This window comes from Malaclemys terrapin, chromosome 15, assembly GCF_027887155.1.
Source record: "Malaclemys terrapin pileata isolate rMalTer1 chromosome 15, rMalTer1.hap1, whole genome shotgun sequence".
In the NCBI taxonomy this organism is placed as follows: Eukaryota; Metazoa; Chordata; order Testudines; family Emydidae; genus Malaclemys; species Malaclemys terrapin.
This window is the reverse complement of record NC_071519.1, coordinates 31,125,663-31,141,682: the sequence shown is the minus strand read 5'-3', so window position 1 is coordinate 31,141,682 and position 16,020 is coordinate 31,125,663. Positions and strand designations below refer to the sequence as shown.

Genomic DNA, 16,020 nt, shown 5'->3' with positions numbered 1-16,020 from the left:
CGCCTCCCGCCCCGGCTCGCCGCGGAGCTGTCCAGCGCGCAGTGCTGAATCCGCCGCTGGTCGCTGCCGGCTCAGCGCAACCCCGCCGCCGCCTCCTCCCCGCCCCGCTGCCCGGCCAGGCCACCCCCCGGAACGGCCCCGGGTCCCGCAGCCGCGGCTCTGGCTGGGAGAGGAGCTGCCCAGGGGACTGCAGGCAGAGAAACCCGGCTCGTGTGAGACCGAGCCCCCGCGCTGAGCTCCAAGGGGGGGAACTTTGCTACTAGCCGCGAAAACCAGAAAAAGTGCGAGAGAGACTATTTACCAGGTCCTAGGGCAGGGGAGCAGGAGCTGACCCAAATCCCTTGCAGTCCTGGTTTATTTTAGTGTGTGTGTGTGTGGGAGAGACAAAGGACTGCTTTATTGCATAGATACTCCACGTCTGGGCTGTTGGAAATTGTCACCTTGCTTCAGCCTCTGCACAGCGCTTCACTGAGCCCTGGACAACGACCGAGCTGCAGAAAAAATCTTTGCTCCGAAGTCAGATTCCTTACAAAAAACCTGACACACCCCAGCGCGCGAAGCTCTGGCAATTGCTGACTCAAGTTTCGGTGGGCAATAACAGCGCGTTTCCCACCAGCGGTTCCTGGTTTGTTGGGGTTACACTCCTGCGCGTTCAGGGAAAGTGCCAAGGAACATGGGAAAGTCTGGTGGAAAGCTCTGAAAAGGGTGGGAGAAGCCCCGGTGAAGGGTGGTGCTGTTGTGGATATACAGGACAAGAAGTGTTGCCAGCTCTCTGCTCCAGTGAGTCGTATGGCTTGAAGGTAAGAATTCTTTTTTTCCCTTCGCCTCAAATAATATGGATGGTACAGATGCCATGGGGGAGGAGATGGACAGACGGAGATAAGGTGTGGACTGGGTTTTTATTTTATTTCTCCAAATTTCAAAACTGCAGTGAAAATTCTCTTCTACAATTTGAATCAACCCCCCCCACCACAAAAACCTAATTTTTCATGATTCTCCCCACCCCCATTTTCAACCAACTCTATAGATAAACCACAGTAAGATGCATTTATTGTTGCCAAAGGAACACACTGTTCTCATTAGAAGTGTAATGCTTAATTTCTCTCTCTCACACACATACACACAGGAAACAAACCAACAGGCAAACTCCCAATTAAAGCGTTTAGACAGAGGAGAACACATCTAGGGTTCACTCCGTTCCCCTGGATGCGCTCAAATCAGGGAATCCAGCATATTGCTGCTGTCATATCCCAAGGATAAAAATCAGTCTTTAAGGACATTTTTTTTCTTATGCCACTTAGTATTTTACCTCAAGTCAGAGCCACATCAGCCCTTATTTATTTCTCAGCACAATAAATGAGGCAGATCTTTATGATAAATAATCTTTTTTAATGATGGAGGGGAATTTGTTATCTTCGCCTTTTCCTGAATGAGGTTGGAAAGCAATCTTTAGGGCTATTTCCTCTAAACATTGCCAGTAATAGTTGTGGATGATTTATAGTGACTTGTGGGGAATAAACAAATCTTCACTGTTACACTGATACTTGTGTCTCTGCTACTCAGCAATGGGCTTCATCTGACTCCCACTGAAGTCAATGGGAATCTTGACAGTTGGATTGGGCCCTATCTGCATTCCTGATAGAGTATTTTTGTCCAAGTTGCTGGGTGCAAATGGCTTATACCCAGATGACCCTTGTACACTAAAATTAAATCTCAGTCAGGGTAGTCAAGATGTAAGATATGGAGGAAAAGTACAAACAGTATGTTAGGACGTGGATCATGCGCTGCTGTCTCTGCAAATAAAGTTTAAAGTCATTTACAAGTAACCAACTAAGAAATGATACTATCCCTTGCCAACACACGTTACATGTGTAGTTCACTGCAGAAGATGTTTAATATGTTTTTAGCATCTACACATTTGATTTAAGTGTGATTCTTTAATCACACAATGGTCTTAACCATGCACAGGCTTATACTAGGAATTTTTATTCTTTCCAAAGTAAATCTTTATGGGTTGCTCCTAGCAACTCAAATTAAGTTGGCTAACTAGTGGAGCTACTGCTCTTTCCCTAAAAGAGGAGAGTGCTATGAGCAATTTCTGAGTACCATTAACCAAATCTGATTAGTTTTTTTCTGGGGTGTATTCTTGTTCTGTTCTGTCTGCTTCATTTTCATGTCTTTGGACATTCTGTTATCGTTAAATCTCCATTCTTCACCTTGCCTGCATCCTAATCAAAAACTGTTCACCTTAAAGCAAACTTCTTAAATTACTCCTGTGTTCATTTATGAACTAAGTGAATCTCCCTCACATGCACCGTGCTATAGTGAAAGGCATATATGAGCTACAGAGAGATTTTAATTCTCCAATCAATTACACTGGTGAAAATCAGGCAGAATAACTCTGTTAAAGTCATTGGAATTACACTGGTTTATGTTCTGGCAGAATCCCTCTCATTTGAGTCAATATCTCTTTATATGATCCATATAGATCTCCCTTTCTACTCACCGCTGGGTTAACACATCTAAGTTTCCTGTGTGATGTATCACAAGATTCCATGACATGTCACACTAAGTGCCCTATATATATGCACACACATGGAGAATGCATATAGCATGCCATGATACCCATTTGCATGATAGTCTGACATTTCAGACCATCTTCAGGCATATCTTTATGCCCACATGCACTGTGTGTATATGCACAACATGGCTTCAGCATGACATGCCACATTGTTCTAGGAAGTATCTCAGGATAATCTGTGTGACCCCTTTGTTAACGTAAGGATTACTACAGTATCTTAGCTATTGTTCCATAATGAGGATAACATGTTACCACTTAAACAAAGAAGACAGGGGCTTTATGCCCAGCATATGTGATCAGCTGTTGTTTTAAGACTATGTATGCTGTTAGAATTTTTTAAATCACTGCTATCTTCTAAAAAGCAGATGATTTTTCTTCAGGCTTCAGCCAGATTCACATGAACCTCCACAAAAGCAGAGTGACTCTGGGTTAATATTCAGTACCATTTATAGTGTCAATATATACACTGAAGCCAACAGCTCATGTTTTATTCATATTACCCTTTAGTGTCATTTACAAGATAAGTGTTAAAGGCAGGATTGTGTGACATGGCCTAGATGCCTGTGCAAGAGAGCAGTCAGAGGGTATAAGGATCTTTGGCCCCCTTATACCCTTACATAGGCTACCCAGATCCAGGCACATATGCATTTGCCAGGTTCCTCTTCTGCTTACTGTCCCCTGGGTGGGACAAGTGGGCAGGGGATGGGTGGAGCCTTGACTTCTGCCTTTTGGGCACTGGCTGGAGTAGTCAAGTCCACACGGAGGAAAATCGTAATCTTCTGCAGCTATAGACAAGTGGTGAACAACTAGTGCCTGGGACCAAGGAAAATGCAGGAGAGGAGCTGAGGCTGAGAAGGTGGCCACAGTCAATGCCTCCCAGAGCTACTCCTACAGTAATGCAACTTTGTGCAGGGCTTTGGCAAAAGCCCCAGTCTAACCCTATGCAATTCTATAATTGCTCCCCTTTTATGAACAGAGGCAGCAGGATTTCCAAGTCCTCTTTCCAAGGTGTCTCTTGGAATCAGAATTTGTCAACACAGGTGGCTTCCAGAGGTCCAAAAGTCTTGAAACTTCTCTCATTCACTTCCATTGAAGTGAATGGAGTTACAGCAGCATAGAATTGGGCCCAGTATCTCCAGTAATTCATTAGAGCAAAGAGGAACTTTCACATATACCCAGCGATCTCACAAAGGCACCGTCGCTTACCTCCTCTTCGGTCTTCGTACACTAGGGAGGAAGTAGGTAGAATAATTAAACAAAGCCTTTCCATCTTTGCTGTAACATCACACAACTGTAAATTCGCATCTGCATAGGACAATTCATTTGGCAGTTGGCTTCAGTGGGTCATTGTCACGGATGGTTAGCACAAGAATCATGACGGGGACCCTACCAAATTCACAGCCATGAAAAATGCACCATGGACTGAAATCTGGTCTCTCCCGGTGACATCTGGTCTTTTGTCCTACACTATACAGATTTCACAGGGGAGACCAGCGCCAGAGAATGGCGGCTGCTGAGTGAGGGCCCAGCTCTGCAGGCCACAGCACAGAAGTAAGGATGGCAATACCATACCAGGCCATCCTTCCTTCTGCACTGCTGCTCGTGGTGGCTCTGCCTTCAGAGCTGGGCTCCCGGCCAGCAGCCACCGCTCTCCAGCTGCCCAGCTCTGAAGACAGAGCCACCGCCAGCAGCAGCGCAGAAATAAGTACACCCCCACTTACACAATAACCCCACGACTCCCCCCCGCCTAACTCCTTTATACTGAAACCATTAAATTTACTATTTTAAAAATCCTATGACTGTGAAATGGACCAAAATGGACCGTGAATTTGGTAGGGCCCAATTATGACTATTGAGCAATTACAACTAAATATGCCCTCCCTACTACTCCCTCAACCCAACAGAGTCAGTTTAGTCATTAGTGGTCTCATTCTCCACTGCCCTACACTTTGTCCAGCCATTTGCACCTGAGCCAAGTGTAGCCTCTTTTTTAAATTTAATTGCCAGTCTGTGTTAAACCACAGTGGGGATTCAGCTCCTGTTGTTACCGTTTCAAACTCAGAGTGAAAAACCACCTCCAGTGCTTTTCTCAAATTGGGAGGCTCTAGGACCACACAAAGACCAAAGACAGTGACCACAATCACAGGTATAAACTCTAGTCTGTATTAACAGGTTTTATTAAGGAAATACACCTCTAGCCCGATATAACGCGACCCGATAGAACACAAATTCAGATATAACGCGGTGAAGCAGTGCTCCGGGGGGGTGGGAGGGGGCAGGGCTGTGCGCTCCAGTGGATCAAAGCAAGTTCTATATAACACGGTTTCACCTATAACATGGTAAGATTTTTTGGATCCCGAGGACAGCGTTCTATCAGGGTAGAGGTTAATTAAAATGACAATTATCCATTGGTGTGAAATGCTACCAGATCAGCTTTTTTACATTCAGTTTGCATAGATGTAAATGATGAACTAGGGTGTAGAGCAACAGAAAATCAATCCCTCTATTTTCTCTAATAAAGCAGACATAATAGGAAAATTAAGGGACGTGTAGCATGTTCTCTTTTTTAAACTTTCACCTTCTATGAAAGAAGCTAAGGGACTCCCCTCCCTACTCAATTTTAAATATGGAACCCCAAACCTTCCTTTAAAGAGTCTGTAATATTCTGATTTCAGAGGCAGCTTGGAGTGTCATATCTTTCAATCCCTTTCCATTTAAGAAGGAACCAACACCTTATTCTCAGAAGCAGTTATTGTCTTGGATGCCTCAATTTTGATTCTTCAACATTTTATTCACGTGTGGTGGTCATACCATGAAACCTCAGGCTATTGGAAGGAAAATCTTTCATCCTATTGGACAGCTAACAGTCTCTCTATTTCAGAGAACAACCCAGATGGTCCTTTGGGTGGAGGACTTAGATACACCCAGATATGGATTGACTTATGTCTAAGCTGCCTCAGTCTCTACCATTGGCATCAAAAAGTGTTCACAGGAAACTCTTTACTGTAGTCAACTTGAAATAGTTGGTTCCACAACACAGAGAACATCCAGTTATGGAAAAAAAAATTAAAAATCCCCAGAAGAGAGACTAGAATATTATGAAGCTACATAGGAACCTATTTACAAACTTTGCAGAAATAGAGACTAGCACATGGAAGCCTGATCTCCTTGCTTCCTGGTACAGCAAAGCTGCCAAAGCACGTTCTTGCTTTATCCTGCACATGCTAATGCTAAATCTACCCTTCTCTCTGACCCATCTCTTCACCTGAGCTACCTTGTTATTTTAAACTTAGTGGATGAACATTGCTTACTTGGGCCCTGATACAGCAAAGCATTTAAGCATGCACATAACATCAAATGTAGGAGTAGTTCTCTAGGCACTACCCTATAGGTAGAAGTGGGATGTGGAATGTGCATTGACCTTGTATTGGCCCTCTGAACAGGGGTGAATTTCAGTCCCTGCGCATTGATTTCTTATTAACAGTGTTGCAAAATCGGCAAGTGATACAGTATCTGTTTCTCACTTTGTGCGCAACAGACATTTAAACAAGTTTAAGAGGACAGAATAAGGGAGGGGATGCAGTAGATTGGACTGTAAACAAATTCAAGACAGCCTTTGGAGAATTTGGGTCTGCACTGGAGAGATTTGACTGGGGTCTGATTCTCCCCTGCACTGAAACTTACATGGAAAAGCTTTTAGCATCTACAGTTGTTCTGGCTAATTCTTCAGTAACACAAATGAGCTTGATTAATTTGACTCTCCAGCATGTTGCTAACTAGATTCTAAAGGGAAAGGCAACTGTTTAAGTCTTATCAAAGGCGTCACTCCTTACGCTGTTACAAAACCAACCAATATTCTATCTAAAATGGTTGCTAATAAGTATTAACTCCTCTTTCAATTGTTCCACATCAGTCATGTTTTCTCTTGCTGTCCCTCATGTGCATATTTTTAGCTTCATTATTTCTTTGAAGATGTGCCTGAGTGATCTGTTACTTATCTGCTTGTACATACCTCCCAATTATCTTTGTGGGTATTTTTCTCTCCATCCCCCTGGAATGGGTTTATTTCTGGTTTACTCTTCTCCGATGCGTTCCATGTGGGTATGTGGGTGGCAGCATGTTCTTTATCAAAGCAGAGAGACATGATTAGTCCATTCAGAAAATGTAAATGCAGCTTTGTGTGTTATGCAGCATTTGGACAAAAAAAAAAAAAAAAAAAAAAAAAAGGGACTGTAAGCGGCAACAAAGCCAGTCAATAATAAGACACAATGTTAAGCCTTATAGGTTGTCCAGAGTAATCATTAATTGAGTCACATTTTAAGTTCCCAGTGGCTTTAAATGAACATGCTGAATCTGTGTAAAAGTGTTCCATGACAGCTTATCAAGATGCAGTCCAAAACTAGCAGAATAAGTGAAATGCATTGTGAGTGTCCGTGCTTTGTAACCAATATTAATTTTGATTCATAGCTCCTTATCTGTGGTGTGTGGCTTCATTTATGCCGAACCTCAGTCCCACAATGGCAAATACTGCCGCTTTACAGGTTTCAAATGTGGGAAATATTTTTTCATTGAAAGATGTGTATTTTATTTTACTGCATATTTCAAGAGATTAAGAGCGAATACTATGGATGTGTAATTAAAATAAATTATACAGAGGTTGCAGTGAATCCGTCAGGGTTACAAAATGGAATTCTTACTTAACAACTAAGTAGTGTGAATGTGTTCATATTCCCTTGAATGCTAGAACTGAGATCTAGAATCACTCAAGTCACATTTACTAACTCATATCACACCATCTAAATTACCATTGTGCATTGGTTATTCACCCCCAAAATACTTGGGATTCCTTATGATAATCAGAATTTATCAATTTAAGATTCTATTTATCTTGGGAACTTATCTTGCCTCTATTACTGCATTATCTGAGCACCTCAAGTCTTTAAGATACTTATCATGGTGAAGTACTGTTATTCCCATTGTAAAGATGGGAAACTGAGGCACAGAGAGGATAAGGAACTTACCCAAGGGGACACAGAAAACCTGTAGTGGAGCAGGGAACTGAAACTAGGTGTCCCATGTCCTAGATTAGTGCCTTGACCACTTTCTTTTCTGACATTCTCAGACTTAGATCCCTCACTCCCTATTTAGGGGCCCAAATAAAAGTGACCCAATTTTGAGGAGTAATGAGTTCTCACAAATCTCATTGCTATTAGTGGGAGCTACAGATGTCCTTCGCCATTCTGAAATGGGCCTAAATGTGGAGTTAGGACCTTAATTTTAGCCATCCACGCTTGAAAACGTTGGCCTATGAAAATTACACAAATTATGGTTAAATTTAAAGAAACAGTTGTAAGGGCACCATTCCTGTCCCCCATTTAAAATCAGCCGCATGCTGTTAAACAGCAAACGCCGCCTTTTTCCTATGACACAAGCATCCAGCTGAACCATTTGTATTCTCCCTGGGGTTAAGGGAGCTTGCAAAATGTGTTTGCAACTGTACAGAAATACTTCTTCAGCTCACAATGACACCAAATGAATGTGTAAGTGCCTTATTTACAGTTTCTGAATTACATATGGATAGGAATAATTAAAGCTTTTTAATTAGGGACATCAAAAAGTCAACACCAAAATCCCCACGTTAAGGAAGAGTTCTGCAGACTATTAACTATTATATTATTATGATTATTATTTTGTTCTGTGTTTGTAAAGCACCTAGCACCATGGGGTCCCGGTCCAAGACTGAGGTGCCTAGGCCCTATTGCAATGCAAATAAATAAATACTAGTCCTTTAATAAAATTGTTATTTACAGTTGCACAGAGGTAGCACCAGTCAACTATTAAGTACCCATTATCCTAGCTGCTGTGAAGACTTGGAGTAAAAACACTGTCTGCGATCCAAATGCTCACAAAATAATTAAAATACTGCTTTAAAACGATTTGTTGTGGTAATGCTAGCATGGGGATTGGTGTAACCGGCAGAGATCAAGTTATTTAATGGAAATATTCCCATTGGCTTCACTGAATGTTGGACTAAGCCCTTAGAGATGTGGGGCCAGATCCTCAGCACGTGTAAATCAGTGTAGTTGCACTGGCTTCAATAAAGATAGGCCCATTTAAACGAGATGAGGATCTGTCCCAAGCTTTGTAGGTTTCATTCACATCAGGTATTTCCCCAGCTCTGGATGGCTCCTAAAAGAGCTTTTCTTCACTTCACCGTCATGTTCTTTACAATGTTGCTTCATAGTCGATCCTTTATATTTCTCCAATTTCACAAATTGTTTTAAATTGCTGAGTGTAAAACAGCCCCCTGAGAGTCGCAATGATTGTTCATTTGGCATGTCGGTTTCCAGCAGGATATGTGCCAATTAAGAGGATTTGACTGTCCTTGTCAAAGACGGAAACATCCCTATGGGGCACATCTGGGATGTTAGAGGAGTCTCTGTTATTTCCAAAGGCAGTTTTGAAACTCTTGATCATAATGTTGTTCCTGAAGTGTTCTAACTATTCAGGCTGTTTGAAATTTTCTGTCAAAACATTTTTTCCCATGGAAAACTGGCTTTTGGCTAAATGAAAATTTTTAAGGAAAGTTTCTGCTTCCCCCCCAAAAATGTCATATTTAATTAGAAAACTGAAACCCCCACAGTCCCCCACCCCCAGAAAATTTCAGCCAAACTCTTTTTGCTCTTTGGCAGTGTTGGGGTGACATAACCTGGAATAACTGGTTTTCTGGTTTCCAACCAGTTACTAAAAAGTCAAAATTTTTCTGCTGAAGATTTTTGGTTTCTATCAAAATTTTCTGCTGAAAAAAGCAAAACATTTTTTAGAATACAACACTGTCCATTTCCACTCGCAAGATACATCAGTTGTGGAAAATGCAGTTCATGCCACATTGATGAGTAATCATGAGGGGTGAAAGAGCATTTGCACATGTTGGGCTTTCATTTATCTGTGAATTCCTTATTCTTTGTATCCAGGAGATATTGTTTACATATCTGCAGGCAGCTCTTCCCACTGTCAATTAAGAATCTACACATACAGATGCTAAGAAGAACATTATTCTCCAATTGCTTCATTGATTCAAACAAAACTATTGAATGTTACCTACAGCACAATCAATGGACATTGCCAAGGTCCAGTCCTGTCCTTGTTACCTTCATTAAACGTAAGAGTGGTAGCTTTTAGGATATCCATCTCTGCAATGGATGTGACATTGGACAGATGTCCCAAGCTTCATCAGAACAAATATATATATGGAAAGCCCCTGGGGCCAAAACAAATATAGAGGCTTGAGGGGAGTATAACTGATGTGCTCACACAAATCAGGCTGGAGCCTGTGAACCCAGGCAGCGAAACAGGATACATGGGGAACTGTGCGACTGTTTGGTTAATCACATATAAAGACTTTAACCTTTAGGTCAACTAGTTCCATGTTGCTCCCATCTTGTGTCAGTTTGGTGCTACATACGATATTGTATGGAGAGTCACTCCACTTACTAGTGGGATACGTACCCACAACTGACCCCATCACTGGAAGTCTCAGCAAAGACACCAAGGGCTGAATAGCCCAGTGGAGTCAATGGAGCTAGGCGGATTTACACCAAACCAGGAATCTGGCTCATTGTCTAAACTTTTGTCCAAAACTTTTTCGCCCTCCTATTGTAACATTAACATTTAACATTTTCCAGACCAAGGAAGTGTTGCACTCAAGAGAGGAAACTCACCAGTAATTTTACAGCATTAAATAGCTGTACGTAAAGTTAGAAGATCATGAAACAATTCCTGTGGCTATCAACAGATGCATTACACTGCAAAAAAAATCCTAATCCTGGTAACTGCCCCATTATGTTTGTCAGGACTGTGAGCTCCAACGGGAAGATGCAGGGAGCCAGGAATGTAGTAAGATGTGTGAAGAGAAACACGTGCTTACCACACTGCTTTAATCTACTTTATCATCAGCTCTGAAGGAACATAAAGGTCTCCTGCTTGGAGTTTAGAGGTTTACCAATGTCCCCCCATGCTTAGGGTTGGGCTTCTATGTTGGAGTCACCCTCAGCAAATAGCAAAATGGGCCATGTTTATTCCTCATTTATGAGGATAATGAATAAAACAGCCAATGAAGACAGCATGGTCAGGGCATCAGTGGTTCATTTCTGCCTTATTTCCCCAATTACTCAAACCCAGCATTCAATAATTAAAAACATTACTGGGTCTTTATGGCATTTGAATCTGAAAGATTATATGCTCCCAAACATAATGGGATGGAAACATTCATGAATATATAGAGCTCTGTTAATGAGTTTTTGGAATAAAATGGATAAGGGAATAATACATATTTCATAACTAGAGCCAGTCCCAACTATTATTCATAAATAATATTCATTATAGTAGCCCTTAACTGAGATCAGGGCCTCATTGTAACACATACTATAAGACAGTCCGTGCTTTTAAGAGCTTATACTCCAAATCGACCTGACAGACAAAGAGGGACAAATTGACTTGTTCCTAGGTCACATTCAGGATTAGCCCCCCTCGCTCCTGGCTCTCAGTCTAGGACTCTATCCACTAGGTCATGCTATTCTCTGAGCCCTACTGAACCTCTCTCTCACTGACAGTGGGTTTACACCAATGTAACTGTACGGAGGCAATTGGAGTAACTCCTGATTTCCACTACTGGAAGTGGGTGGAGAAACAGGGTCTGATGTAATGCCCACGGAAGTCAGTGGAATCTCCGATCTCTGGGCTTTGGCTCAGACCTGATTAATGTAGCCTTTTTGATGGTTATCAAATCATCCCTGAACCGATCCTATATTTGTAAAACCATTTTGATGATTATGTGATGAAGGGGTTTGATTAATAGTTTTCAGCCTAGGGTTTGTTTACAACTGTTTGCTTCAGACACTCAGCATTCGCTATCCATCTTGTGACGGGTCACGTGGCACTGTTTCTGCTCCCTGACAGGATGAGTGGAAGTTTTAGAACAGGAGAACAAATACGGAATAGTGAGCTGTCATGACAAATATTTTGTGCTATAAATGGTACAGCTTCCAGGATATGTGGACATTTTCAAAAATGCCAGGCAATGATCTAAATACACACAAATAACATGACCTCAAGTGAACCAAACCGGGTGAGTTTAAAAGTGTTCATAAATCATTCTTTGTGAAATACTCAACTCACTACCAGTGCTAACTGCAGAGACAGCACAGTTCATGGAGACTTGAATGGGATGACAGGACACCCGAGTCCTGTTCATCATTTTAATGTTGATCTGCTGTTTTGTCTATTTAGACCAGTGGTGCCCAATCTTATTACACAGGAGGGCCACATAAACCCAAGCACAACCTTGTGTGGGCCAAACAGATACGGTTACATATGTATTTAGAAATAAACAATCTATGTACAGTATTGTCTATTTAAAAACAAATAAAGAAAACAGTGCATAAAACATGCATCAGAATTATAGAAAACGGAGAAAACCAGTAAACGCAACTAAACTAAAATGACGTAAACATGATGACAACGCACTAATGAATCAGCCATTAGTCTATTGTGTTGAAGCAGGCCGCGGGCCCTACGAAATGCTCTGGTGGGCCGTGTATGACCTGTGGGCCCTAGGTTGGGCACCTCTGATTTAGACTGTAAGCTCTTGGGAGCAGGGGCTGTCTTTTATGCTTTTACATAGCATCTGGCACAATGAGGTCCCAGACAAGGAGTTACTGCAATGTCAACCCTAATAACTAATTGACAGACATTTCTTACTGCTTTGCATTTGGATTGCAGAAAATCTGCATAGCCCCCCTTTTTTTTTTTTTTTAAACTTTAAAACAAAACCTTAGAAGTCCAACAGGGACAGTGTTTATTCACCTGGGTTGAAATTCACCTCTGTGGAGAGGATCAGCACAAGGCCCTGGCAGCATTTAAATCTGACTTAAACCAATTGTTTTTTGCCCCTCTGCACAGGATCAATTTCATCCCAATACAGTTAGCTGAGTCTGTCGCTACAGTAGCAAGACCCATGACCCAGCCATGACTTCTAATGGCTCTTCAGTGCTGCGGCAGAACTCCTGTGCTTTGAAGCTGATCTGCTTCGCAAGGCATTGACACATTGAACTTTATTTGAACACATACGGCTGGAATAACCTTTCCCATGTCTCAGGGCTTTGTCGGGATTGCTAGTGTTAAGTGATTTGCAGTAGGGTGAGAAGCAACAGATATTTCAAGGAAACAGGGAGCTAACAGCATTGCTGGGGTGTCTGCCACAGTTCTCAAAATGGGGAGTTCCTACCAGCCTGTAGTTTTGGGGCTACCTGCTGCCCTGCACAATCATCGCTGCCAGGGCCTGGATTCCTACAGGCCTAAATTCTGTCCGTATTTGAGGTCACCCTGCTCTCTCCATGTAGGCAGAAGCATTTCTCTGTAATTCCCCTTTTCCAGGAGAACTTGCCCAAACCCCCATCTCCTCTAGTTGCTGCTTAATCCCACGAAGCAGAAAGCAAATCAAGACAAGAGAAAAGAAGCAGTTAGTGTGACTGAGATCTCAGATAGTTTGGGATAGGAAAAGTTTGGGACGGACAAACGGCCAGCAACTTTGCTGGGACTAGCAGATAAGGAAGAACACAAAAGGAAAGAGCAGAGGGTGTGGAGTTTGTGTTCAGTCCTTAAGAAGTTCAGAAGAAAAGAAATGCAAGCATCCGAGAGTCACACAGCACAGAGAGCTGGGGCCTGAGTGTATTGGACTCGTGCCACTAGATACAAGATGCTTCCACGGAGATCTTGTGAGGGGATGTGGAGCCCAGGTTCCAGTTTATAGCTGTAGTAACGGCAACAGATTATGGTGTGAGGATGATTGCCTGTCATTGCTCTGTCACATGCTCCTGTCTCACTGGCCATTTCTCTCCAGTGGGAGACAGCCTCTGGATCTCAGCACCCTGAATGACAGGGCTACAACAGGCCTCACTGCAAGCCACTCCTCCTCTCAACATTTTTCTCTCCGACCAGCAGGAGTTTCTATTTTCAAAGCTGGCTGCTCTCTCTCGTGCCATAGGGCTCAGCTCAAAGAAGAGCGGAACCCAAAGGCAAACTGAATCCAAGACTTCTCACATGCTCAGAAAATCCTATTTGGTTCACTTCTCTCCCAACCCCCTTTTTCATGCACATCACAAAACCCACAGTAGCTGATCCCAGATGAACGAGTTACATGGTTTCCAAGAGCCTAAGTTATTTGGTTTGAGTAAATCCGCCCCCCCGTTTCCTTTAACAGACCTTTTCCTTCAGGTTCAGTTCCCAGGTTAGGTGAAACCAAATACATCCACTAGTCTAGGTTACAAAGCATAACTAGAAATCCCTTACTACTTCCCATCACCTCCGTTGCTATTCCACTCTTTCTACAGAGCAGGTCTAGACTTACAACACTGCATCAGCACACCTCTGCCGCTGTAGCACTTAGGTGAACACGCTCCTGCACTGACAGTAGGGTTACCATATTACAGGTTCCCCAAAAGAGGTCACTGCCAGAGGAGGTATGAGGGAGGTTACAGTTGGGGGGGCGTACCTGCAGCAGGGTTACTCACTTCAGGCAGGGGGCAGTGTTGATCCTTGTCATAGGGGCAGGGTGGTTGGGCCCAGGAACCAGCACCAGCCAGTCAGCACCTCCCTGAGGGCCCCCCTTGCCAGGGCTGGCAGGATCCGGCAGCCGCAGGGAAATGGACCAATCAGGAAGCAGACCAATTGGGGCTCTTTCAGAGCTGCAGCATCTGCTCTGCAAAAGTCCTGGATATTGACTCTTATTTGAAAAATCCGCCTGGATGGAGGGCCAAAAAAGGCAATGTTCTGCACACTTACACCTGCGGAGAATTTGTCCGTGTTTTCTGACCTATCACCCACTAGCAGGGAGGAGGAAGGCATCATTTCCATAAGAGAGTTAACCCTTAGCCTTCCAGCCTGGCAGGCTGTGTTCCAGCCACAATGTTTGCACTGACCCTTTATCCAGGCGAGAGATGTGCCAGACCTGCAAATGAGATCCACCGTTTCCCTTTCTGGCACATACTGGTACCTCTGGTGCAAATATCAGCTACATGCTGAAATAAGTCCCAAAAGGTCAGAACCTGAGCCAACTTCACCCTAATCATCCATAAAGGATAACCAGTTATTTACATTTATCCCCATAGTAACTGGGATGTCAGAGGGATCTGTGAGCAATAAGTAGCCAATCAGATTACCTGTTTCCACACATAGGTCCCCGAAATTAAACCAAATCCCAGGAGTCAAGAAATCTAGAAAACTAATGGAAACAAGGCAGAGCAAAGCTGTCTCTAAAGAGGATGTTTCCTAAAGTTCTTCATAAAGCGTCCAATCATCTTTAAGGGAAAAATTAGCTGATGGCCCAAACTAGAGAACGAGCATGTCAGATTCTTCTCCAAATCGCCAGTGTCTGGAAAGGCTCTGGAAATCTCACAAGAGCAGGCTTCCTAGTAAGAGCTCCAGGAGAAAAATACAGCAAGAACATCCAGTAGTTCAGCTTCTAGTACCCACTGAAAGGTGGAAGTGCCAGGATGCAAGGAAATAAAAAGGAAAAGGAGAAATACCCCATGGAAGGGCAGTGTATTGACTGTGGTTTGATTCTGAGCTTTTGACAATGGTTTGAGTCACTCTTTGTCTGAATGGATGGAGACTGATTGTTGGTCTGGCTCAAGGCTTTTGTCTGGTTTACGGAATGGTTTCTATATACTGTAGGGACTGTTCCATGGAGAGCCAGATAGTGATGGAGGCACCAGGCATCAGTCTGCACGCGCATTGCTTCAAGGGGAGCTGCAGTTGCTGCACTGTACAAATCGTTCTCTTCATCAAAAGCCAGTTTAAGTTTTCGGAGCGTGGAGTCCGTTCCTGTCATTACTCAGCACACAGTACATGGAACAATGGGCGTTTTGCTTGTAGTAAGGATTGGACCTATAGCATGTAGTACAAGGCAGCTCCATTTCAGGTCTCCGCTCTGTTTAGGTAAAACAGAGTAAAGAACAGAGTACTACGCTGGCTTTTCAGCCTCAGCATTGCTTCCGTTTGAGTTTCAGGGTTTGTGACAGACCTTTAGGGATAAATCCTGTTCTCACTTTCAGACAGGTCCAATTTCCATCATTTCCCCGCAGCATCACGGAGAGCAGGATTTTGCCCTTAGTGATTAGTGCAAATGGGATTTATTGGAGCTATAGAAAATATGTTGCCTCTGTTAATTTCTAGGCCAGATTAAAAAGGTCTGCCTGTGTGATCTAGTGCAGATGAGGGAGGGTCACTGTGATGCATCAGGTTACAAAAAGCCTTTGCTCCAAAAGGACAGGTAGTTTTCAGATTCACAAGAGTCTACTTTCCCCATGGAAGTATCAGCCTGAAGCAGTTTGCTCTGTGCTGCCCAGGGGCCTTAGGCAATAGGCTGGAATCCTGGAAAC

General features: G+C 43.2%; 1 protein-coding gene across 1 annotated transcript in view; it reads left to right on the top strand.

Moving 5' to 3' along the window:
* Positions 1 to 765: 765 nt before the first annotated feature.
* The window catches only part of DRD2 (dopamine receptor D2), an 81,490-nt gene continuing 66,235 nt past the window's right edge, over positions 766 to 16,020 (top strand). The window contains exon 1 of the mRNA XM_054005501.1: positions 766 to 800. The gene's annotated coding sequence lies outside the window, so the exon portion shown is untranslated. The remainder of the gene's footprint in view (positions 801 to 16,020) is intronic.